Source organism: Microcaecilia unicolor, chromosome 2 (assembly GCF_901765095.1).
Source record: "Microcaecilia unicolor chromosome 2, aMicUni1.1, whole genome shotgun sequence".
In the NCBI taxonomy this organism is placed as follows: Eukaryota; Metazoa; Chordata; class Amphibia; order Gymnophiona; family Siphonopidae; genus Microcaecilia; species Microcaecilia unicolor.
In genome coordinates, this window is record NC_044032.1 from 286183646 (window position 1) to 286206995 (window position 23350).

Consider the following 23350-nt stretch of genomic DNA (forward strand, 5'->3'; position numbering starts at 1 on the left):
CCCCTCCGTGCCCCCTTCTGATCCCTCCCAAAGGCAAGAACAGCCCTGGTGGCCTAGTGACCCTGTGCCCCTGAGCCCCCCCCCCTCAAAGCAAGAAGTGACCCGACTTGACTTCACTCCCCCTCCTAATACCTGGAAAAGTTAGAGACAGGATGGTAGGAGCAACATCTCCCATCCTCCTGCCTCAGGGCCCGCCCTGCACAAAATGGTGACGCCCAGCTCCAGCCCAGTGCATCTTGGGATGCACTGGGTGGGACTCAGTGCTGTATAAGGAGTTTTCTTCCTTATATGTCATGTAGCCCTGCCCAGTGCATCCCAGGATGCACTAGGCTGGGGCTGAATACTATCATTTTGTGTAGGGCAGGCCCCAAGGTAGGAGGATGGGAGGTGTTGCACCTGCCCTCCTGTTGCTCTCTTTACCAGGTATGGTGAGGGGGTCAGCTCATGCTCCTCAGTGGCTGGAGTTCACCTTCACTGAGCTAGGGGTCCACTTACTTTCTGTATTCAACTTAATAAACGAGCTGCACCTCTTTAGCTTTTCTGACAGACTTCAGACATGCTTGTGTGATGGAGTCAATATATGCTGTAGTGATTATATGCCCAGAGTTTCCAAATTACCCCGTTCCAGGCTGGAGATTTTGGGACAGTTCTGAATTTCTGACCAGCCCATCCTGGTGCATTGTGGAACTTGCAGCACTGATTTCAATGGTCAGGATCATTACAAATCCCACATAGCTTTGGGATGTAAGTTCAAAACTAGGAGTGCCCTAAAATCTCCAGCCTGGAATTGGGTAACTTGGAATCCCTACCCCAGTGATCAAGTTCTGTAAGTGCTGTTAAATTGTATTTATGTACTGCAGGGATACCACTAGGCCTGGTGGCAGTATATGGGGGACTTCTGTATTGGTCATCCAAAAGGCATGGTTCAAATCTTAGTTTGAACTGAAGAGACGTGTATGTAAATAGACCCTTGGCAGCAGCATGAAGTGATGAACAGTGTTCAGAGGACGTAAACATGAATAGACAATCATGCATATTTTCAAAGCACTTTGGGAGGCTAAGTTCCATAGGTTTCTATGGAACTTTGGGAGGCTAAGTGCTTTGAAAATGAGCACGAATGGCACCCAAATATGGGTGCTGAAAAAAATAGTCACAGCTCTATTTTATCAAGGACGCTGTGGGATGAGTGCTCTTAATACTATTGGGCAGGGCTTTTTTTGAGGGGGTACTTGGGGGTACTGAGTACCAGCACGTTTTCTATCATCTCCTAAAATTGACCCATGGTTCCCAAGTTTTAATGAACGAGCTCAGGCTCTACACACCAATTCTGCCTTGTCATAGATTCTGTGACTAGTTGCAGGGAGCCTGACTATTGTGGGGTGGGTGCCTTAGTGATCACCGCACCCCTGAAGGGTGGCCTGGCATTTGAGTACCGGCACCTTTTTCGCTAGAAAAATCGCACTGCTGTTGGGCACCGAAATCCACATCCAATTTTGGGCATGAGGACTTACACCAACCAAAACCAGGTGTAAATCTTGGCACGCAAGTTGGGCACATATCCATACTATTCTATAATACTGTGCACAATTTTCCGGAATGCCCTGACCCGCCCATGCCCCTCCCAAGGGAACACCCCCTTTGCAGTTGTGCCCCTTAGACACTATCATATAACTGGATGCATAAGTGGATTTCCATGCCGATCTGCCATTTTGCAACAATTTCAGCGCTTTGCATCTGTTGAAACGCATTTCCCTGCTGAAATTTGGGTGCAGAATTAGTGCGTAACTGTAGGTGCAATTTATACAATTTCCCCATTATTGGCAGGTCAAAGCTATACCACAAACCATTGCAGGTTTGTTCTATTACACACACACGTTTGTAACTAACAACGGAAAAGGTCACTATTTTTTGGCTTCCATTTGGATTCACTTTTTATAACGCCTCGCCCTGAATGGAATTCCTCTACTATTCAGCTAGGCTGGGCTTGAGGGTCTGTTCATCAGTCATGTAACTCTAGAGGTCTTGTTTCTTGTGTAAGCACTTCATGCGGTGATAGAATAGTATGTGTACTCTAATTCTAGCGTTGCTCAGTGTTATACTTTTCTTATGAACCGACTTAAAGAAAGCTATGGAGCTGAAATTTCTCATGCAGTCCGATTTTGTTCTGTAACATCTTGGAGGGATATCAGCTGAAAACTATAATGCAGAAGGTTATAATATATCTCTAAATGGGCAGCACTATGCATGGTAAAATTATATGGGTACCAGATTCCTTCACCAGATGGCTTGCAATCTAAGTTTGAGCAGCAGGGGAATAAGTGACTTTCCTTGAGGTCCCAGTGTGCAGCGAGCAGGAGAATTAAACTAAGAGCAGTGAGCTTCAGGTCTCTCTCTTCTCCCCCCCCCCCCCCCCCTTATTCATTTGTTTGGAGTTTGGAATAAGAGTCTCATACTGACATTTTCAGTGCTTTGCTCACAGTTTGTTCTTCAGTGATTACACACTTGTTTTCGCTGTCCAAGAGATTGGCTCAGATATCATGACCTGCGATCACAGACTCCACCTGCGGGCTTGTCAGATCACAGTAAAAAGAATCTGAGGGGGGAGGCAAAACATAAACCCCATTTACAGTTGTTTTCCTAATTCTTGGTTTCTTCTTATTGTGATCTGAAGCCACATTCACGGATGAATATCTGGAACGCTCTAAAAAATGAGTCTTCAGAGCATATCTAACCTCATTCTAAAAGGATTTTTTGCTGTGAATGTGACAAGTTTCTTGATGAAGCCTATAATTATTTAGGTTTTGTCATTGATGATACGTTGAAACCTTCTGCTCAGTGTGCTGCTGCGGCTAAGAAAGCAAATAGAATGTTAGGTATTATTAGGAAAGGAATGGAAAACAAAAATGAGGATGTTATAATGCCTTTGTATTGCTCCATGGTGCGACCGCACCTCGAATATTGTGTTCAATTCTGGTCAGCGCATCTCAAAAAAGATATAGAGGCATATTTTCAAAGCACTTTGGGAGGCTAAGTTCCATAGGTTTCTATGGAACTTTGGGAGGCTAAGTGCTTTGAAAATGAGCTTGATAGTGGAATTAGAAAAGGTGCAGAGAAGGGCGACGAAAATGATAAAGGGGATGGGACGACTTCCCTATGAGGAAAGGCTAAAGCGACTAGGGCTCTTCAGCTTGGAGAAAAGGCGGCTGAGGGAAGATATGATAGAGGTCTATAAAATAATGAGTGGAGTTGAACGGGTAGATGTGACGCGTCTGTTCACGCTTTCCAAAAATACTAGGACTAGGGGGCATACGATGAAGCTACAATGTAGTAAATTTAAAACGAATCGGAGAAAATCTTTCTTCACTCAACGTGTAATTAAACTTTGGAATTCGTTGCCAGAGAATGTGGTAAAGGCGGTTAGCTTAGCTGAGTTTAAAAAAGGTTTGGATGGCTTTCTAAAGGAAAAGTCCATAGACCGTTATTAAATGAACTTGGGGAAAATCCACTATTTCTGGGACAAGCAGTATAAAATGTTTTGTACATTTTTGGGATCTTGCCGGGTATTTGTGACCTGTATTGGCCACTGTTGGAAACAGGATGCTGGGCTCGATGAACCTTTGGTCTTTCCCAGTATGGCAATACTTACGTACTTATGTACTCAGCAGCAGAAATCTTTTCTTGCCCCCACCCTGTTCATGCGTTTAAGTGACTGGAAGAGTTTGTAAGTCCTCAGGGAAACCTGTTTCCTTCTAGTTGTAATGTTTTAAGGCTTTGGAACCTCATCTGGCAAATATCATCTTGCAGGAAGTTTTCTACGTCGGGCTTCATAGCTTCTTAAGTTCAGTGCATACAGTATGGGGGTAATTCTCTATAGCAGCAAACAGGAGGAACAACAAACTGCCACAAAACTCAAGGAGAAGCAGAAGGGTAGGAGAATAGAGTTCCAGGAAAACAGTCTAGGAAGTCCGAAGCTTCTAAAAAAAATCCTTTATTCTCCAACAGTATGCCAAATGCGTATATAGTCTTTTGACCCACCAAATGTGTATATGATGTTGACCCTACATGGGCTGTGTTTTGGCATAAAAGCCTTCATCAGGGGTCTATTAACATCAGAACAATATGTTACACATTAAAAATAAAAAAAAAGGAAAAGAAAAATGTATTGAATCAAAATAAATAAGCAGGAGAGAGTATATATTAGAGACAGGACGTGAAAGGAAAAGTGTAACAAATAAAAGCATATAAAGTGCATAGTGAAAAGTGCAAATGCAATTACCTGACAATAATGCATAAAGGGGAATGGGAGAAAAATGCACTTAACACCAGATTATCAAATTGTAATAATAATAAAAAAAAGTAAAGTAAAATACAGTGGAATGAGATGTTACCCCATCCATGATCTCAAGGTGACGTCGGTGAACAAAGTGAATTAACCTATTATAAAAATATATGTATGTATGAAAGAATGTGAGAATATGTAGAAACATGTGAACTCTTAATAATGTTTGATGAAAACCAAACTGAATAAACCAGGCAGTATAATCAATGTGCAAGTAGCAAAAAGAAAGCACCAAGAGCCTTCAGAAAGTGGAATAAGAATCCTTTAATCACACAACTTAGGAAACAATCTTCAAGCAATGACCCAATATGGGTCGTGTTTAGGCGCACAATGCCTGCGTTGGGGGTCTCGAAGGTGTAAGGCCCGTGTATAGTGATAAAACTTGCTCCTCCGCATGGTCATCAAAATGAAAATGCTGTCCCTCAGTGTTAGAATAAAGTTAGTGAGCAAGTTTTATCACCATACACGGTCCTTACACCTTCGAGACCCCTGACGCAGGTGCTGTGCGCCGAAACACAGCCTGTGTCGGGTCATTGTTTGAAGATTGTTTCCTAAGTTGTGTGATTAAAGGATTCTTGTTCTGTTTTCTGAAGGCTCTTGGTGCTTTCTTTTTGCTTCTAGGACTTGTGTTTTGTACCCTCTCTTTGTTGTGCAGTATAATCAATATGGAAAGACGTGGGAAATTCTATTGAAAAAAGATAGTGATATGTAAAAAAGTGTCATAAAAATGTTATACTCAATACCCCCTTTTTAGGATATGTGTGTGTGTGTGTATATATATTAATATTACCAAAAATGTCTCATACAAAACATAATAGAGTAAAAATGCTAAGCTCAAATTGACAGCTCCGATGCGCCAAAAAAGGGCAAAACTAATTCTGGCGGGACACCAAACATTTAAAGGAGATAAACACTGGAGTGCATCAAAATCACCTGAAAAAATGGACATTTTACTTCAGTACAGCGTATTGGAAATATAAATATATTTCCAATGAAATTTGAATCGAGGTATTGCTAGTACTGCATAGTCAAAACATGGTAACATGCATTTTAAAATGTCCAACCCAAGTTTCTCAAACATGAATACTAAAGTGCATAAAAAAGTGAAAGTGATGTTAGACATGCAAATATAGACTAATGTAAAAACAAAATGTGTGCAAAAATATTAATAAACCTGAGACAATACTTTGCATAAACTATATATCATGTAGCCTAAATCTCTCATTTAAATATCAAACATATAAACGGCGAGTGACCGTACTCACTCGCAAATGCGCAGTAGAGACCTCTGCCCCGCCCCCACGTCAATACGTGATGACGGGGGCGGAACACAGAGGGTCTGTACTGCGCATTGCTGAGGGAGGGACACCGCCGTCTAACGCTCCCCCCACCCGAGTCGCCGCCGCCAGCCACCTTCTACCCGGTCGGGCCCTCGCTCCACTATTGAAACAGCGAGGGTCCGGGAACGCAGCACTGAGCTCTGCTGAGCTGCCAACATCGCCCTTCCTTCTTCTTCTCTGCCTCTGTCCCGCCCTCGACGACGTTACGTCACACGAGGGCGGGACAGGCAGAGAAGAAGAACGAAGGCCGACGTCGGCAGCTCAGCAGAGCTCAGTGCTGCGTTCCCGGACCCTCGCTGTTTCAATAGTGGAGCGAGGGCCCGACCGGGTGGAAGGTGGGTGGTGACGGCTCGGTGGGGGGGGGGGGGGGCGCGAACTCGGAGGGGGAGGGGCAGCGGCGAACTCGGCGGTGGGGGCGGGCCTTTCAACCCCCCCTTCCTATAATAGCCCGTTTTTACGGGCTCAAAGTCTAGTGTATATATATAATGAACAATATATGCCGCATACAGTGAGTGTCCAAAAGGCATGGTGACTAAACCAAAATCCATAGGTAAAAAATAGTACCTCTGATGCTCCAGATAACACAGAAGCTGTATCCTGGCAAAATGCCAAACATTCAAAAACAAACGCTGGAGTGTGCCAGAAACAGACTGCTAAAAGTAGAAGTTGTGCGTCAGTACTTCATCTCATCAATATTAACATACTTGTGCCACGTCTTATACCAATCTGAAAATAAAGAAGTACACAGTATCAGGTTAACCACTCTAAACACAGGAGGTCAACCCGAGTTACCCAAAAGCAATGCTTGAGGGCGCAAAGGAGTAAAGAAAATGATAGACATGCAGCTATTAGTCCAAAAATGTGTGCCAACATTTTTTTAAATGACGATGTGAGGCATCTATCTGCACAAACTCCATAACGTGTGGCTGAAACTTCATATTGTTTGACTTAAACCTCCCATTTAATTCTATATATTGATCAATGAAGTGCCTTAAATACATGCCTCATACAAAAAGATTGAGTGACCAGAAAGTGCAACAACTAGATGAAAAAATAAAACATAAAGTGTGGTGACCAAACTAAAATCCATGGGTAAAAAATATGTGCCTTTAATGCTCCAAATAACCAGCAAATTATATCCTGGCAGAACACCTAACATTGAAAACAAACACAGTAGTGCGCCAAAACTGACTATTAAAAGTAGCTGTACTACGTCAGTACTGTGTCTCATCAATATTAATGTACTCCCCAACGTTTCTAGCTCCTGTAGGCACAACCACTTACACCAGATTGATGGCTGCTTTAAATGCTTGTGCCTAAATGTAGACAGGTACATAAATGCTAGTATTCTATAATTCACGTGTGTAACTGCTATTCACGCCCCTGACCTGCCCGTGTTCCTCCCAGGTCCACACTCCGTGTAATTAAACTCTGGAATTTGTTGCCAGAGAATGTGGTAAAAGCAGTTAGCTTGGCAGGGTTTAAAAAAGGTTTGGATAGCTTTCTAAAAGAAAAGTCCATAAGCCATTATTAAGATGGACTTGGGAGAATCCACTGCTTATTTCTAGGATAGTAATTCAAAAGAAAAAACTGGCTACGCTCTACCTTAATACTGTTGTAGAATACACAAATCTAGGTAGGAAGAGCAAGTTGCTACAACAGTAATATATTGTTAATATTACTGTTGTGGCAAATTGCTCTTCCTACCTACATTTGTGTATTTCTAGGATAAGCAGCATAAAATCTGTTTTACTGTTTTGGGATCTTGCTAGGTACTTGTGACCTGGATTGACCACTGTTGGAAGCAGGATACTGGGTTTGACGGACCTTTAGTCTGTCCCAGTATGGCAACGCTTATGTTATGTTCAGTTGCGTGCTATGGAAATTACCTGTACATCATTATGCATGCATTGGCAAATTAGTGCCTATTACTGCCAATTATAACCAATTATAGCCAATAATAGGTTGCTAATGACAACAATTAAGCTATTAAGTTACATGCACAACTGACATTATTCTATAACTTGTGCACGCAACTTTGCATACTAAGTGTAGAATTGTGAGCTATATGTGCACCATCTATGGTGTGGTAAGTCAGACTATAAATTTCGATACCAAATATGCATGACATAAAGCATATATTTTGTATTTTATATGCACATACTTTAAAGCACTACATAATAAGATGTCTCATTGTAGGAATAGCATTAGCATCATAATCTATGCAGAGTCTGACTCCTTGTGTTTTCCAGTTCAGATATTTGCCTTTGTATCTCTATTACTGGTCTGTGATTCCTTGTTTCATATTTGTTGATACTGTATCTGTGTTTCGCATGTGTGAGTAAGGTGCGTTATTCTGCTAGGCTAGCAGCATATAATTTTTGTGTAGAGATCTGTAGCAGTTCTGGTTGTTCTTTTTTTCTCACTAGATGGTGTATTACCTTAGGATATTGTGTAATATTTATAGTGCTGCCTTTTCATAGATAAGGTTCTTTCTCTTTGCATCCTGGGAGTTAGTGCTGTTATGGTACAGTAAGGTTCTGAGTTTTTCTGCACTCGTTTATGCTTAGTGTTTTGCAGTGGAGGGATTGTGTGTTGGGCTTACTGAGGTGACTTCAAATCTTTATTTCACAAACCCTATCTGATGTTATGACAAGCTAAAATTAAATTAATCATCAAATGTACATACATGTGTCAATTTTTACAGTAATGGGGAAATTTTTAAGTACTTTGCTCACATACATAGTAACATAGTAGGTGACGGCAGAAAAAGACCTGTACGGTCCATCCAGTGTGCCCAACAAGATAAACTCATATGCGCTACTTTATATGTATACCTGACCTTGATTTGTATGTACCATTTTCAGGGCACAGACTGTAGAAATCTGCCCAGCACTAGCCCCGCCTTCCAGCCACTAGCCCCGCCTCCCACCACCGGTGTTGCCACCCAAGCTCGGCTAAGCTTCTGAGGATCCATTCCTTCTGAACAGGATTCCTTTATGTTTATCCCACGCATGTTTGAATTCCGTTACCATTTTCATCTCCACCACCTCACGCAGGAGGGCATTCCAAGTATCCACCACTCTCTCCATGAAAAAATACTTCCTGACATTTTTCTTGAGTCTGCCCCCCCTTCAACCTCATTTCATGTCCTCTAGTTCTACCGCCTTCTCGTCTCTGGAACAGGTTCGTTTGCGGATTAATGCCTTTCAAATATTTCAACGTCTGTATCATACCTGGATATTTTCTTAGTTAATAAATATTTTTCTTTATATTCTCTTCTATGTTATGAGAATTGGAACTCCTAATTATAGCAGACTTGAACTGAATAATTTCTGGTTATTTTCATTGCTAAATACTAGTGCCTATGTTTGTTTATTAAGGCATGCTATCAGCGCGTTAGTGTTTTTAACGCATGCAAATGGTTTATTCACCTTAAATGCTAACGTGCCCATAGAAATGTATAGGTGCATTAGCGTTTAACGCGCCTTAACTTTAAAGGCACATTAGAAACGCTAATGCACCTTAGTAAACATAACCTTAGTAAACATAGGTTTCCTATGATAGCATTGTGCTTATTTGAATTAGTTTTTCTGTACAAGTTTTGCTTGATTTGTCTTTATTTTAAAACACACCTTGTCAACAAGGGCCGGGGCTAGGTGAGGTATGGGGGCCCCACAGTTGCTAAGGCTGGCCCTGCATCCTCCTACCAGGAGATGTGAACACTGGTTCTACAGCATGCACAGCTGTGACTGACCTAGGCAGCAGAACACTTGAGCCAGGAATTGAACTCATGTCCCTCTGCTTAGCAATGTACAGCATGGCCTCTAAAACCAGCCCCCACATTAAAAAAAAAAAAACAAAAACGTAAAACTAAAACTTTTAAAATCAAATAGCTCTTTTGTTTTCCATAGCCTCCAAGGATCATCATATATACTTATAGCCAAACAAAAGCTAGCATTTACTTAACAGCAATGGCATTTTTAATTAGTTAAAATTTCTCTTTTGGGTTTGTGCTGACTGGAATCCTTCCTGCACCAGTTACTCAACTCCTCACTCTTTAGACTCTGAGAAGATAATCTATTTTTGAGAGGAAGCCACAATTACAGCTGTTTTGTGTAACTGGTGGTTTGAAGAAGATTTGTACTGCGCATGTGGTTTGCTGCAAACCAAGTTCAACTCCTAGCCGTAACCACTGTTTTCACACATAGCCACCAAGGCTTTCATTTAGTGGCAGAGTTGGATTAAAATCATACCCCTCCTGTTCATGTAACAGCCGAGCTGTCTTTGATGCGGTCATTGAACCCCTCAAAGAGCCCAAAGGGTTTATTCTAGGGCTGTTTCAGCTTATTCATAATTTGAAGGGGTGTGGCTATGTAATGTGAAGGCATATAATTCCGTATTGGCATTTTGTGAAGTGTATCCTGAAAAAGAGATGTTGTTTTAATTGGTTCTGTTTTGCCCCTCACCTTTTCCACCAAGGAGGTTAGATTGAGAACAGGAGATGGTACGAGGCTATCTAGCCCATTATATGGGTTGAAGTCAGTAGCTTACTGGCAGTGGGCAGAGTCACTAGTTCACCCCAAAACAACAGCAAACGCTATTGAAAGCAGTAGTAAAAGATTATTAGAAATAATGGACTGGCTATGCGTGGCCCATCTGTAAAAAGTCAAAAGCTGTTCCAGTTGGATAGACAGTGCCTTAAAAGGTGGAGGGCAAAAGTTTTGGGTTTTTTTTTCTTTTTACTTATTTGACAACTTTTTAATTTGTGTGAAAGGTTCCCATATGTAGATATAAACATCATGAAATAAAAACTGAAGATCACTAAAACAGCTTCAAAAATTATTGTAGCTGGTGGGAACAGCTCTAATAGACTGTATTTTGTGCTTTTTTTTCCACATTGTTCTATATAGTACAGTATTACATGGCTACACTTCAGTGAGAATATTCTGTTTACTGATGGGTTCATCTTAACTCTTGTTGTAATCTGCCTTGGGAAGCCTGGTATTATAAAGATTGGAAGTAAAATTAACCTCTCCTTTCACTAGAGCACATGGAGTCACATCTTCACCTCATCTCTTTTGTACAAATGGATTATTCTGTTTTGAGCATGTTTCTGGGACAAATGGTTTTCATAAGTCAAAATAATACAAATATTTCTTTCATGCAGATCTCTCATTTGTTTAAACATAACTAAAGGGGTCTTTTACTAAAGCTTAGCTCGAGTTATCTGCAGCAGGGCCCATTTTATTCCTATGGGCACTGCTACAGATAACTCAAGCTAAGTTTTAGTAAAAGACCCCCTAAATGGGCTAAAGCCCCTGATGCAGTCCATTAGTTTTCTTATGTTTTGTTCTTGTGATGACTTATATTGTGCCAAAACTGGAAATACAGTGAGACAGAATAATAGAATTCAATAACATCCAAAACTTATTAATTAATATTATAATTGTGTTTGCATTTTTGTAATAGCAGAGAAAAATGCTGTTGATAATGACTTGAAGAAGAAATATGTATCACAGAAATGGAAAATGTTGGCATATTTAGACTGACTGGACTTTTGCATGAAGGTAGCTTTGCCTTCATTATTGAATATCTTTCTTTTAAATAGTAGTAATAAACAATATTAAGTGTATTTTTATTATATAGTACAACTACATTCCACAAAACAAAAGGAGCAAGTTCCCACAAACCATCTTTCTCTTTTGATTTAGGCACAGGAAAAGGATTTTAAATTCTCCCAGGTTTCAACCTAATTCATGTTTAATGTGGGATATATTTGTCATAAATAAGCAAATTAATAAATAGATAGAAACTCTGAATGTTGAGCACCTGATTCTCATGATATGATGTCTGTTTTAGTGGCCCTTTACCAGGAGATAAAAATCTCTGCACAAATATAATACATGCTAGGCTGTCCCTATAACCAGCCCCTGCAAATGACACACTGATTATGATTTATAACAAATGACTACTCTACTTATTAAAAGTTATTCTGTTATTATGCTTCCTCTGTGTACATCTGTATGCTGCACAAGCTGGCATGTTTGAAAATATAAGTGAGATTAAGTAAAACTTCTACCAACCAGAAAGAACGACAATATGGATGCAGCATCATAGGTTTGTTTGCTTTTTTTTGAGTGGATGCAGAACAACCACTGCACAGGGAAGGGGAAACATAAACTAACCAAAGTAGCTTCAACTTTTTGACATCATGCCGTCTCCTGTTCTCAATCAAACCTCCTTGGTCTCTAGCAGCATTCCATGCCAAGAAGGATCTGTTTACTTCCTGGAAACCCAGCACATCTTTTATAGTTCTCCAAGAGGGTGCTGGCTGATGTCATTGGTGCTGGCTGATGTCTTCACTTCCTGCTTGGTAGTATTTAAGGAAGTTCCTGTCTCCCAGCCAGTGCCTTTGCAACAAGTCTCCTAGAGTTGTCTAGTGTGTGTTGCAGCCTTGTTCCAGTTTGTCTTCTGTTCCTGCCTGTGTCTTGTTCTAGCTGTGCTCCTGCTTTGTGTTCCAGCCTTATTCCTGCCTTCTCCATCCTGTCTTCCAGTTCCAGCCTTGTCTTCAGTCCAGCCTTACTCAGGTGTCTTGCCTGCTGCCAGTCGGGGCCTAGCCAGCCCTCTGGTTGGTTAGGTAGTGTCAACTCAGCAGCGGCCCAAGGGCTCACCCCGAATCGTGACAGATTGCAAAAGCCATGAGCTCAGGAGAATCACCTGTCTTGCATATGCTCCAGCAACTGGCCCTCTAGCTCCAGCAACTTTCTGATTCTGTTCATTACCCAACCAGCTGCATGGACCAGCTCCAGAATCTCCAGTACCTCGCCCAGGAGGTCCAGCAGCAACGGACTGAACTTCGGCAAATTATGGAAACACTTCAGGGGGGGTCTGTGCTCAGCTTCTGGCGATGCAGATCTCAGGCCCTCAAGGTCTGAACCCGCCTTCAGGATCTGCTCCAGTGGTGCCACCTCAGCTTATCTGGTATCTCAGCCTCAGTTTTCTGCACCATCGCCCCACTGCCCTTTGATGGGAATCCCAATGCATGCATAGGATTTATTAACCAATGTTTTAACTTTGAACTATAGCCCTCTACATTTCCTTTGGAGTCAAGATTACCTTTATTGTTTCTCTCCTTTCAAAGCAAGCACTGGCTTGGGCCTCTCCCTTTTGGGAGCAGAATGACCCACAGGTCCAACTTGGCTGCCTTTCTCGCACGTTTCTGGCAGATATTTGATAACCGGGGTGTCTTCGGTAGCTTCCAAGCTCCTGTGCCTACAGCAAGGGGCCCTAACTGTGGGCCAGTATGCCATTCAATTCTGGACCCTAGCTTCTGACCTGCAATGGAATCAGGAGTCCCAGGTTGCTGTGTTTTGGCTGGGCTTGGCGGGCCACATTGAGGATAAACTGACGGGATGGAATCTCCACACCAGTTTGGATGTCCTGGTTTCCCTGTGCATCAAGATGGACATCCACTTTCAAGAGAGGGCTAAGGAACATGGAGGTAAATGCCGCTTTACATGATAGATGCCCTAGTTTCAGGATCTCACAGACTTGGATGCCAGCTTCTCCTGCTCCCCCTGGAGAAAGAAGTCCCCATGCAAATAGGACATTCTTGATTTTCGTAGGAAAAGAAAAGGCGTCGGAGAGTGCAAAACTTTTGTCTATACTGTGTGGACCTGGGACATCATGCTATGTGAAGTCCCAGGAAACTGGGAACACTTCCAGACCTAGGAGTTGTGGGGGACATAGGCGCCCCGTATAAGAGGCTGGGGATGCTAAGCCTCACTAACCCAACTGTGACCTGCCTCTTCTTTCAGTACTTGCTCGCTTAATGCCATCCATGCCAGGTCACTGCCTCTGCCCTCTTCGAATTCAGGGCAGGAACAAGAAAAGAAATAATTGTATCTTCCTCTTCCCGCCAGCACCCATCCCTCTCACTTGTCACTTCTTTGCTTCCCCCGCCTGCCTGACTTGCTACCTCCCTGACTCAGTGATCTTAAATAAAGAGAAACCACCTGTGGAGGTGGGGCTATAGGGCTGTGCACACTATGGCTGCCTCTTGTCAGTCCTCCCCAAACACTTACAGGCTCACAGCCAGGTTCTGCCAGAACCTCCCCTGTGACATACTTCTGCTGCCATTCTGGCAGAGCCTGGCTGTGAGCCTGTGAGTGAGTGTTGCAGCACTTTTTTTTTTTTTTTTTTTTTAAGTACTCTGAACCGCTGCGGGAAGGAGCTGTGGCTTTGAACCGGAGGGGCGGGCTGGCTGCGGTTTTGAAGCAGGGGCAGGCCACAGGAGGTGGGGGAGCCCATGGAGGTTAGGTTGAGAACATGAGACCTGTGTGAAGTGAAGATGTGATTTCACCTGCTCTAATGGAAGGTGAGTTAGTTTTCTATCACTTTAGTGGTGGATTTAAAAAGAAATTCACCTGTTTTTGATATAAAGGTGAAGATACTAAAACTATGATATACTGATAATTGTGGCATTGCACAGTCCCTTTTGTGGTGATTTTATAAAGTTTTTACTGAGTGTAAAGCTGTTTTATATGGAGAAAATGTTTTTGCAGAGGAAGTACACACCTACTCATGCAGCCAACATGTAGTTTTGCCTGAAGCATGGTTTGGACGTAGTGGAGGCAGGATTGTGATGTATGTGTGTATTATAAAATACTAGTAAAAAAGGCCCGTTTCTGTTTTAAAGGAAACGGATGCTAGCAAGGTTTTCCATGGAGTGTGTATGTTTGAGAGAGTGTGTGTGAGAGTGACTGTGAGAGAGAGAGTGAATGTGCGAGTGTGTGTGTGTGTGTGTGTGTGACACAGAGAGAGTGAGACTGGGTGCGAGTGTGTGTGTCATCGTTGCCCCCCCGGTCTGTCTCCCAGTTGGAGGGTCCCCCCCCCTCCCTTTTTCCCAGCTACAGGGGGGCCCTCCCTTTTTCCCAGTTGCAGGGGGGGGCCTTCCCTCCCTTTTTCCAAGCTGCAGGGGGGCCCTCCCTCCCTCCCTTTTTCCAAGCTGGGGGGGCCCTCCCTCCCTCCCTTTTTCCCAGCTGCAGGGGGGCCCCTCCCTTTTTCCCAGCTGCAGGGGGGCCCCTCCCTTTTTCCCAGTTGCAAGGGGGTCCCCTCCCTTTTTCCCAGTTGCAGGGTCCTCCCTTTTTACCAGTTGCAGGGTCTCCCCTCCCTCCCTTTTTCCCAGTTGCAGGGTCCCCCCTTTTCCCCAGTTGTTGCAGGGTCCCCCCTCCCTCCCTTTTTCCCAGTTGCAGGGTCTGTCTGTCTCCCCCCTCCTTGTGTCCTCCACGTTTTAAGGCACTGTCTATCCAGTTGAAACAGCTTTAGACTTGTTTCAGATGGAACAACAATTTAATAAGGACAATGTGAAGCAGCAGCTCCTGTGTGTGAGTGAGTGTGAGACAGAGAGTGATGTGTCTGTGAGCCATCATACCTTCCCCTCTTCAGAGGAGTCTTTAGTCCTGGTATCATTTTGCTGATCTTGTAGCTCTCCTCCAGTCTCCTCGGGATCACTGTGCTCTTCCTGGGGGTCATGCGTTTTGTTGGTATCGTCGTCTTCCTCCACTCCCTCCCCCGATTCACTTTGGCCCTCCTTGTGATCGTTGCCGGCAGTGTCCTGTGTGCCAGTGTCCTCCGTCTCCTCCTCCTAGCATTTTCACCTTCTCCGCATTGTGGTCCACACTCTTTACCACCTCCTCACGGCTTCACCCGAGGCATCCGAATCCGGACTTGGAGAGGGAGGGCAGTGGCGGTTTTTTTAGGGTGGTTAGGGTGGTTGGCAGCCATTCTGGAGCGATTCCTAGGCAGGGAGAGGAGTACCGTGTTTCCCTACTCCTCCCCCTGCCTGGGTCGCTGTTTGCTGCTGGCTGGGTCGGAGGAGTAGGCCCTGCCATTGGACCGTCGCCACAGCCGATTCGCTGCTCCCTGCATCGCGGCTCCTCCCCTCTCCCTGACGTCACTAGCTACGCCTCACCCTGACATTGGACCCTCGCCGCAGCTGATTCGCTGCTCCCTGCATCGCGGCTCCTCCCCTCTCCCTGACGTCATTATCTACTCCATGAAGCAGACCACCAGACCACCGGAAGCCATGGTCCCAGGCAGCCTCAGAACGTTGGAGGTGAGCTTTATTATATAGGATGTGTGGATACATTTAGAATACATACACTTTTACTGTTATTTTGCGTGTTGGTATTTACGTGTAAGATAGGCACCTTTTTGGACTTCTTACTTAGACATTCTGTTATAAAATTGAGCCCCTAATTTGCATGTAATTTGCTGCTACTGCTGGACTTTGCTACATATAGGTGGTGGATGCACCAATTTCGCACTGTATCCAAAACATGTAGCCAGGGGGCACTGGTTATATGCAGTAGCACAGTACGGATTAGTAGTAAGTAGCAAGGGCAGCAGGATCTCTTCAGCTTCCAATCTGTGATTGAAATTTATTCATGATATTGTTCTTTTGCTATCCTTACATTGCAGATGCTTCCACATTTCGCTGCATGACATTTTTTTTAAATTACTGCTAAACTCTGGTTATAGACCTTAGAAGTTATGCACAAAAGATTTCGCTCTGCCCTATTCAATCTCCCAGAGCCTTAAATTGTAAATTACACTTGAGAGTTTTAACTCATAAAGGCATATCAAAAATATATAAAGTTGGCCTAGTAAAAATGTGTCCACTAATATTCCTTTATTTATTAACCTAACCTTTAGCGTGGACTAACATGAAAACAACATTACTCTGTTGATTAATTGCGCTACTGTAATTCAGTTTTAGATGGAAACATTTTCTTACTGTAGCTGTGATCAACTTCTTAGTTTGCACTAGGAAGTTAAGGGATTGCTACTGTTAAGTGCCCTAAAATCAGTCCATTGGATTCTTATTTAACTGGCAGAGATCTCCAGACGGGCCCTTCTCATTTGGGTTGCACTTGATTAGCACTTCAGTAGCAACAGAATTTATAGAAATCAAGCCTTAAATATTTAGAACAAAGCCATCTACAGCTATGCTCATATTAGCCAATTCAGATAATGGTTCAAGCAATGGAATTCTATTTTCCAAAAGAAGTGTAACTGTGTGATAAATAGTTTAAGCATTATTTGGAAGGATAGGTTGGGGAGGAAGAGAGGTTTCTGTAAAATTATTCTATTAGACAAAACAGAGGTAATGTGTGAGTTAGGGTTGGTTTGAGATGATATAATTAAGCAGCTAGCTAAAATCTGTAAAATATTTATAGAGAAATTATTTGTATTCCTTCTCCCCCCCCCCTTCCAGTATAAATAAACGATACAATTAGCTTATATTTTTAAATTGATTAAATGCATGAGAATTTTCTTCAACAACTGCAGGTTCAACTTCTTGTTCTGTTGGTTTAATTCCTGATTTGTTTGCCACTTTTCTGATTATTTGAATATCCTGTCATCATGGTGTTGTTACCTCTGAATCTCATTACTTTCCACCTCTTTCTCTATCGCTTCAACAGGATTTATGTAGCCTAAGGTCTCTTACCAAAGTTCTACTATTTCATTTTAGATTGGGAAGGTCCATTGATTCAATGGACTCTTCAGATTTTATGGTAGATGACATTTATCCATAGTCATTGAAAGGCTGCCGAGTTGTCTTTTTACTGATCCTCTTGGACTTGGTCATTATCAGGGTGTAGTGTCTTGAAAATCGAGGCAGACCAAACTTAGTCCATTGCTGAACAAACCTAATCTGAACCTGTCATCTCTAAACAGTTACTAACCCATCTCGAAAATTTCTTTTATTGCAAAACTTACAGAGAAAGCAGTGACCAAACAGATATTTAGCTTCTTGAAAGCTAATACTTCTTTTCATCCTAGTCAATCGGGATTCTGTACTGGGTGCAGCACAGATACAGCTCTGACAATTCTATAGTGCTACTAGATGTACGCAGTGCTGTACTCTAAACATGTAAGAGACAGTCCCTGCTCGACAGAGCTTACAATCTAATCGAGTAAAAGACAAACAGGACAAATAAGGAATTAGGGAATTACATGGCTACTTAACAAGTGAATAGGATTTAGGAGTTAAAAGCAGCCTCAAAAAGGGGATGATGAATGAAATTGGGCATCATCTAGATGGCTTTAAGGATGTTCTAGTGGTAGAGCTTGACCTAAGTGTGACATTTTGATAACACTGACCAAACACCTTTTCCTCTTGAGTTATTTGGAGGAAGTGAGGTTTGATGTGGTCATGAATAACCCCATATTCTCTCTCATACCCAGTCAAGTCCCTGCTCACTAACCCAGTCCTAGAATGCCTGTTCTCCTCCTTTCCTGTCCTGCCTTCTAGAGCATCTTTTTCTCTTTCATCTCCTCCCTACTGTGTGGTCTGGTCCCAGTCTGCAGTGGAGCTCTGTTGCCTCTAACATGTTCCTTTTGCCACTGGGGAGTCTCTCCTGTTCAGCTCATGTCTGATGCATCATATGAAAGAGAGGGCCTGTTAACAGAAGGGGCACACTAGACGTGCTAGACTGATACTGCTGCTCTTCTGTTCACTGTTTCTGAGCTGCAGAGTGAAGAGGGAGGTGAGAGAGCTGGAACAGAATAAGGCCAGCAGGCATGCAGTAGTACTGTAGGGGGCAAAGTTCAGCATGTCATTAGAGGGGATGTTTGCCTTTTCACCCTATGAGAATAATGCCCATGTGCAAGAGGTCCTCTGATTTGTTGGAGCTGAAGGTATTCTTTGGGGTTGATACCCACGTTTGGTGTCAGTGGCTAAATTGTCAAAATTTCCTCCACCAATCTCTTCCCAAACACACAGAGCAAGTAAGAAGTGCCCCTGAAGGCTGGTGGAATATTCTCTTCACAGCCTGAGGACAGACACACACAGCCCATGGTGGAAAAATCACTAAGGAAGGCTAGTAGGGATCTGTATGAAAATACTCAATGATAAAACTATAGAAAAGTAGAGTGATGAGCCCAGAAGGTGATGGCAGAAAGTCTCAAACTTGCTCACAGGATGATTGTTCCTTGATCTGTTTTGTGACATGTTCTTCTTTCCACTCTCCTGCGTGCCTTTCAAGTAGCTGGAATTCCTGACATCCCCCAGATCCTCTCAGCACTGTTCACATGTAGGGCATATAAGATTACCCTCTCCTCCTCCTCCTCGTGCTCTCTCTCCCCTCAGTATGCAGGCACTCTGTGCGCAGACCAGTCCCTTCTCCTCTTTCTTGGACTTAGTTCTCCCACATGCTGCACCTCTCTGGACTAGGTAAGCAGGATGAACCGAGGACTTAGGTCCCAGCTCCTGTAACACTAGGTCTCCAGCATGTTCTTTCTTGCTGCTTTTGGGCTCCCATTCTTCTCCCCATGTTGGATGTGGAATTATCTAAAGCTTTACTCTCCTTCATGTCCCTGATCATCTGTAGCTCAGCGTTCAAATCCCTCTTTCTTGCCACACTCCTTTCTTATGGGAAGCAGGTCCTTTCCTTCTCCTTTCTTTCCCCAAGTCTCGGAGTTACAGAACCAAGGTCCTGATAGTCCCTGGGTGGGAAAACCACTACACTACTTCATTATTGGACTCCACCATGTGGAAAGGGAGGGAAGAAGACTCCAGGCAACTTTCCTATATCCAGGTTTGATACTCCCCTCCTATTCTCAAGGAGTTTCTACTGTTGGGGCTTTCGCAGACTAGACCATCCTGTCATTAAATTCGACTGACAGTAGTCTGGAGCAGGGGCCCAGACTACTGCAAGGAAGGCACACTTTGGCATCCAGCCAAATCCCACTGCTGCTCCTTGTAATCTTGGGCAAGTCACTTAACCCTCCATTGCCTCAGGTGCAAACTTAGATTGTAAGCCCTCCTGGGACAGAGAAATATCCAGTGTACCTGAATGAAACTCACCTTGAGCTACTACTGAAAAAGGTGTGAGCAAAATCCAAATAAATAAATAAATAATATGTAAATAGCCCAGTGTTCACTTTACTGCATGTGCCTTGGTGCAGCTTCATCAACTGCCACCCTCTCCTCAGTATCTCTGCCTCTCTTGCTGAAGAAAACACAAGAAGCTGCAGTAGCAACAATGACCACAGGTGTCGGTATCTTCTACCACTTGGGGCCAGATTCAGTAAATGGCGGCCAAAGTTAGGTGCCAGAAAGATCCACACTAAGAGAGTATTCAGCAAAGGGCGCTTGATTCAAAGTGCCTTTTGCTGAATACTAGTTGAGCGTGGCTTTCGCGCCTAACTTTAGGTTCTAGCATTTTAGCCAGATGAAACCTGGTGTAAATGCTGCCGCCCAATCTTTGGCACTTGGGAGCACGTGATAACATCACCCCTAACTTACGGGAACACCCACTGATCCATCCGTTCTCCTTCCATGGCCTCACCCCTTTGGAGTTGCGCACTGTAAAATTTAGGCACAGATGCTATAGAATAATTTCTAGGGCAGATGCGTGTGTAATTCCTAATTGGTGCCATTACTGATTGCTGACACCTTATTAACTAATTACTTTACACAAGCATCAGCCCTCGGCGCCCACCTTTGGGTGATCTGTATAGAATCTGGGGGCTTGTGACCACTTCTTACAGTGCAGTATCATGTGTCCTGGACAGATTCCAAAAGAATATATTAGAATTCATGCAATAAATAGCTCTCTGGTAGTACCATTTGGATATTATGCATGACAGAGGCTTAAGTATAAATACTTGGATAAGGGAAACATTTGAAAAAGAGTGATCTAACATTTTCTTTCATATTTGAATACTGTAGTCTTCAAAATAAGTTTACATGGCTGGCTGAGTGGCTCAGTGGCAGATCTTTCTGGATATCCTCGGTTAGTTTCCCAGAACAGGGTTCCACTCCTTGTGTTGGCCAGGGTGGGGGATAATGCAGAGATTGTGTTCATAGTCCTTGGGCGGATATGAAATCCCTGTCCTCTCACAACAGCATCACCTAGTGGCCAGATTTTGGTCACATGATAGCAGGATTCTTGCAGGATCCCTGCTGCATGGGCCTCGGTCTAGGACTGTTGCTGGAATGAATGGGTTAGGTGGGTTATGAGGGAACATAAACATTGCCAGGTAGTTGCAAATGAAGGCTAATGGCACCAGACCCCAGCCTCATTTACAATTAAGCTGGAAACTTCTGGGGTAAAGAAATTATCCATTCATTGATTAACAGAACACACAGAATGATTTTTTTTCTTCCAGACCTGATAATATTCTTCAGCATGAATGGGTTTGGGGATTTTATTTATGTGCATACAAGAGATAATACCCTCAAATACGTCAGTAAAATTCCTAAATACCTATATGAACCCACTACAGCCTAGTCCACCAAAGAACGCTGGAGTGACTGAGAACATGAAGCACACAAGCAAAGTTGAAGAAATAGAGCTCCAGTTCCAAATGACGTCCCCCCCCTCTTGTGTGCCTGAGAGACCCTGCCTGTGCAGTTATTCACGGAGTGCTTTATTTCTGATATAATTACCGTATCTTGGCTACACTTTGTCCCTCTGATCCTTTCTTAAAGCCAAGATCAGTATGTGCAGACTAGGCTGGTAGGGCTCATTTATTGAGTGACATATAGCTGTAGGGTAGAACGCAGGCCTCTGTACCTGAGGAAAGCATTAGACTTCACAGAGCTGGTGAAAAAAGAAAGAAAGAAAGGAAGGCTGCAGCATGGCAGCTCCTGGATACAGATCAGATGAGAGACTCTGCCACGGATTCGCCTAGAAGCATGTCAGACACTGCTGCCTGTTTGTTCTCCTTCACCGAGGGCACAGCTCTAGTCCAGAAGTATTGATTCTTTTCTTTGTACCAAGACAGAAACTGTCAGCCTTCGGAGGCTGACCTGGGCATGGTCAGACAACTATTCCCCACCCTGCCTGCCAGATGAACCCCACAGGAAAAAAACAAAACAGGCAAGATATGTCGTTGTCCGTTTCATGTACAGAGAAACTCCAGGCTGGAGGAATCAACCTCTCCCTCTTCCCCAAGAGATCCTTGGTGTAGCAGCAGCAGCAGCCCAACTCTGTCCAAGGCGTATGTTTTTACTTCTGTACAAATTCAGCTGAAATGCGAAAACCAGTTAACTGTACATACAGTAATTATTCAACACATTGCAAACAAGTATATGTGTTTTCAAATTGTTTGCTCTCTTGTTTGGGGCCTAGTGAGAAAAAAAATGGCCACTCTGAACAGCCATTCTCTGACATTTACAGAAGCACTAAAGATGTTCAGGGAAGTAGCTCGGGCACAAGAGAATGAAATATACTTTTTTTTCTGACTTCTTAACAGTTTGTGATATCTTTTATTGTACCCATATAGAAATTTCCCAAAAAGTCTCAGTATGTTAATTTTCCAGACTCCTCTTCTTAGGTGCCTAATGGTCTTAAAAGCACATGTAGAGCATTTCCAGATATTTTGCCGCCTGTTCTATTAAAAACTATCATAACCCGCAAAGAATCCATTCTTCTCCAGCACCATTAGAACTATTAGCTGTCTAAACCCGAGCTGAATTTTTTCCTGCATTATGCATTCTTGCAAAAGGGATCTGTGTGACTGGGGAAAGGTGTGTGAATTGGGCCCAGAGGATTGGCTTCCCTCTTTCTGCGAACATTTTTCTAGAATATGAATCTCGCTGCTGTGGCAGAACACCCTCCCATTTCCTGACCAGATAATGAGTACTCGCTCTCAATAATAACTGTAATCCAAAAATCCAACACTATATTTTATACACATCAAACCAAACCACCTGATGGGCTGTATCAGTGACCATTTCAACTGGTAGAAAAATGAGTGAGTAAAACCAGCATACTAATAGGACAATAGCTTGGCCACATTGCAGCTGTGAAGGAAAAGCTTGGGGTTTGTGCATATGAAATCAGTGTACAAGGAGAGAGCAAACGTCTCTTTGTCAAAGGCACGTTCAAGAATTACAGCCAACCCACTTATTAACAGAATGGGCTGAGACAATCCTACCCCACTGCATTTATGGACTTCTCAAGTTTGAATTTTCCTAAGAAGAGCAAGGCTGAGAGTCTCTAAAATCATATCAGAACTGGCCCAGTCTTCCTACTCAATGAGGAGCCAGCTGGTGACTGTAACTGGGGAAAACATTTAAATGGCAGTGGGGCAATATTTTGTAGGAGCAGTTGTAGTTCTCATCAAAGTCTCTGGATGAGAAGCTACCCAAATATTTACAGAGGGAAATCAAGTCAGATGCCTGCCTGGGCTTGCTTTCTGAGTTTACAAATGCCCAATTCCAAGCTTGAGCCCAAAGCACTGGTACAGTTACAACAAACAGAATGACACAAGAGATATTCAGTGATCATATACACAAAAAAAAATGTCACACCTTCATAGTTACATCTCTGTGTGTGTACTAAGCTTGTTTGCTTGGGACTGCCCCTGTTAAGGCAATCTTCATTAGATCCTTCAGTGGTTAAGGAAATTGCTGATTGTGCAGCTGGAGATCTAAGGGTGTCCGTTATCTAGTTTGTTTGAGGCTTGGAACAGTGACCCAGGCAGTTAGGAAAGGTTCACCCCAGGAATTAAAGTATTTCAGACACTGAATAAGATTGCAAATTTGTTGTCCATGAATGGTATGAAGCTTAATGCTTCTCCACTGACGTTCTTTTCTGCCCCCTGTGACTTGCCTAACCTCCCATCTCTCCCTTCCATTCTGGGTGAGCCA

At 43.2% G+C, this 23350-nt stretch overlaps 1 protein-coding gene across 1 annotated transcript in view; it reads left to right on the forward strand.

Annotated features, from left to right (window-relative positions):
• BNC2 (basonuclin 2) overlaps positions 1-23350 on the forward strand; it is a 727828-nt gene that overhangs the window by 157701 nt on the left and 546777 nt on the right. The window lies entirely within an intron of this gene.